This window comes from Neodiprion lecontei, unplaced genomic scaffold (genome assembly GCF_021901455.1).
Source record: "Neodiprion lecontei isolate iyNeoLeco1 unplaced genomic scaffold, iyNeoLeco1.1 ptg000109l, whole genome shotgun sequence".
NCBI classification, from domain to species: domain Eukaryota; kingdom Metazoa; phylum Arthropoda; class Insecta; order Hymenoptera; family Diprionidae; genus Neodiprion; species Neodiprion lecontei.
Window position 1 is genome coordinate 30,001 of NW_025791870.1, and position 3,249 is coordinate 33,249.

The following is a 3,249-nucleotide window of genomic DNA, read 5'->3' on the forward strand; positions in this document are numbered from 1 at the left end:
CGACCGGGCCTTAGACCGACACCCAACGGGTCGCGACGTCCTACTAGGGGAGAAGTGCACGCCGGCGCCGCCGGACATTGCACCGCGACCGAGTGCCGTGGACGCGAGGTCCCGACATCACGAGCCGCGGCGAAGCCTGCGTCGCTGACGATGAATCTCCCCGTTCGATCTTTCGGGTTTCTCAGGTTTACCCCTGAACGGTTTCACGTACTCTTGAACTCTCTCTTCAAAGTTCTTTTCAACTTTCCCTCACGGTACTTGTTCGCTATCGGTCTCGTGGTCATATTTAGCCTTAGATGGAGTTTACCACCCGCTTAGAGCTGCACTCTCAAGCAACCCGACTCTGAGGAGAGATCCTCCCGTGGCGCGTCCCGGTCGCTACGGGCCTGGCACCCTCTGCGGGTAAGTGGCCCCATTCAAGATGGACTTGGACGCGGGCCGACGCCCCGGGATAAGTGGATCCTCCCAAACACTACATTTCCCGGCGGCAGAACCGCGGGATTCAGTGCTGGGCTGTTTCCTGTTCGCTCGCCGCTACTAAGGAAATCCTAGTTAGTTTCTTTTCCTCCGCTTAGTAATATGCTTAAATTCAGCGGGTAGTCTCGCCTGCTCTGAGGTCGTCGTAAGATTGCGAGTCCGTCGTCGGCGACGGCCGTTCGTTCAAGAACAGCACCGTCGACACGGACGAGGACACAACGTATTCTTTCGTACGTTCGAGCCACGGAAACGACCGTAAACACGCCCGCCGTACGGGAGACCCGAGAGCCCCCCGCGGCGAAGCGTGGACGGAACTTCATCACATGAGCGGCGAACCGACCGCGCGCGGTCTGTGTGTCGCCGTGCCGAATTCGTTCGTTCTCTCGACTATCGCTAGCACCGGAACGTGACGAACGGCAGCGACAGCTCGACCCCGCGATCTGCGGCGACGCGTCGTGACCGTGACATACGTGTTCGTTTGAGGCGACGCGACCTTTGTTTGAGGCCGCGAACGCCCAGTCATTCGCTCGCGAAGGCACGGTGCGCTGTGTTCCCCCGGGTCGGGGGTTTTCGCAGCACCGTTGCCTACGGAGCAGTCTGTCGTTGTTAAACGACCCTCAGCCAGGCGTGGTCCGGGAATTGTATCCGTGGACCGCAATGTGCGTTCGAAATGTCGATGTTCATGTGTCCTGCAGTTCACAAGTTGACGCGCAATTAGCTGCGTTCTTCATCGACCCACGAGCCAAGTGATCCACCGTTCAGGGTAATCATATATGTGAATTTTGCATTAAAAAATGCTAAAATTACGGTTGTTACCGGCTTTCTGTGGTCGTGAGCGCGGCGCCGCGTGCGTCAGCCCTTGCGCGGTTGCGCGCGGGAAGGAACGCGCGCCGCGCGTCAAATTTCTTTCGTGCGATAGTTCAAGAGCCGACGTCGCCTCGAGGTTCACGGGTCGTCTGCCGGAATTGACCGGCGCCGGACCCGATCGGCTCGCAATGCAAACGATTGACGGCGGACGGCAGTGGGCCGCGTCAGCGAGTCCCGGGCATCGCTGCCCTCGACGCTGACGCGAGCTTCCTCGTACGGGCGAAAATTCTCTCCGAAGCCTACCGCGTTCGCGGCCTGCGTCCGGGGTGTAACGGCGTTGCACCGAGGACACCCGGGCGCAGACAGGCTGCCCGCGAAGAAGCGCTGAGACCAGCTTCGCACGTCTCCCTCGTACGACCTGACCGGGTCGAACGAGTCGAGGCGGACCGCGGAGCGGTCCCCTCTCGGCACCGAGTCGGCCGGAGGCGCGAACGACCCGCCGCTGCTCCGCGCTGGACGCGGAGCGACGGGTCGACGCCTCGGCGCGAGTCGGTCGTCGGGCGGTTTTAGCCGGCGACTGCGCTCGTCGCGACCGCGGCGAACGCCGGACCCATCGGATCCGGCGTCAGCACCGCGTTCGTTGTCACGACGATTGTGTTGCGCGCCGCGGCAACCGGGCCCGACCGTTACGTCGTTCAAACTTTTTTGAAATTTTGTTCGCGACACGTGGGCGTGACACGCCGCTCTCGCGGCGAGACAGCCCCGCGCGCTCACGAGTCGCTGCTTCGGCAGTACGAAACGTTAATGATCCTTCCGCAGGTTCACCTACGGAAACCTTGTTACGACTTTTACTTCCTCTAAATGATCAAGTTTGGTCATCTTCCCGGCAACATCGGCAATGCCGAGACATTGCCGCGTACCAGTCCGAAGACCTCACTAAATCATTCAATCGGTAGTAGCGACGGGCGGTGTGTACAAAGGGCAGGGACGTAATCAACGCGAGCTTATGACTCGCGCTTACTGGGAATTCCTCGTTCATGGGGAATAATTGCAAGCCCCAATCCCTAGCACGAAGGAGGTTCAGCGGGTTACCCGGGCCTTTCGGCCAGGGAAGACACGCTGATTCCTTCAGTGTAGCGCGCGTGCGGCCCAGAACATCTAAGGGCATCACAGACCTGTTATTGCTCAATCTCGTGCGGCTAGAAGCCGCCTGTCCCTCTAAGAAGATTTATTTGTACGCCGGTAGTAAAAACCGCCCGACCGAGGCCGGGGGCCTTCGAGATACCGGAAGGTACGCCTATTTAGCAGGCTAGAGTCTCGTTCGTTATCGGAATTAACCAGACAAATCGCTCCACCAACTAAGAACGGCCATGCACCACCACCCACCGAATCAAGAAAGAGCTCTCAATCTGTCAATCCTTCCGGTGTCCGGGCCTGGTGAGGTTTCCCGTGTTGAGTCAAATTAAGCCGCAGGCTCCACTCCTGGTGGTGCCCTTCCGTCAATTCCTTTAAGTTTCAGCTTTGCAACCATACTTCCCCCGGAACCCAAAAGCTTTGGTTTCCCGGAAGCTGCCCGCCGAGTCATCGGAGGAACTTCGGCGGATCGCTAGCTGGCATCGTTTATGGTTAGAACTAGGGCGGTATCTGATCGCCTTCGAACCTCTAACTTTCGTTCTTGATTAAAGAAAACATTTTTGGCAAATGCTTTCGCTTCTGTCCGTCTTGCGACGATCCAAGAATTTCACCTCTAACGTCGCAATACGAATGCCCCCATCTGTCCCTATTAATCATTACCTCGGGGTTCCGAAAACCAACAAAATAGAACCGAGGTCCTATTCCATTATTCCATGCACACAGTATTCAGGCGAAAATAGCCTGCTTTAAGCACTCTAATTTGTTCAAAGTAAACGTACCGGCCCACCTCGACACTCAGTGAAGAGCACCGCGATGGGATATTAGTTGGGC

At 57.8% G+C, this 3,249-nt stretch overlaps 2 non-coding genes across 2 annotated transcripts in view; both read right to left on the bottom strand.

The window, feature by feature from the left end:
* Positions 1 to 620, bottom strand: part of LOC124296054 — a 3,983-nt gene extending 3,363 nt beyond the window's left edge. The window contains exon 1 of the ribosomal RNA XR_006905888.1: positions 1 to 620. This exon is cut by the window's left edge and continues 3,363 nt beyond it. This is a non-coding gene — a ribosomal RNA (large subunit ribosomal RNA).
* Positions 621 to 1,088: 468 nt separating this feature from the next.
* LOC124296057 lies at positions 1,089 to 1,243 on the bottom strand. Its single transcript, XR_006905891.1, has one exon. It is a non-coding gene; the product is annotated as a 5.8S ribosomal RNA (ribosomal RNA).
* Between the last annotated feature and the right edge of the window lie 2,006 nt (positions 1,244 to 3,249).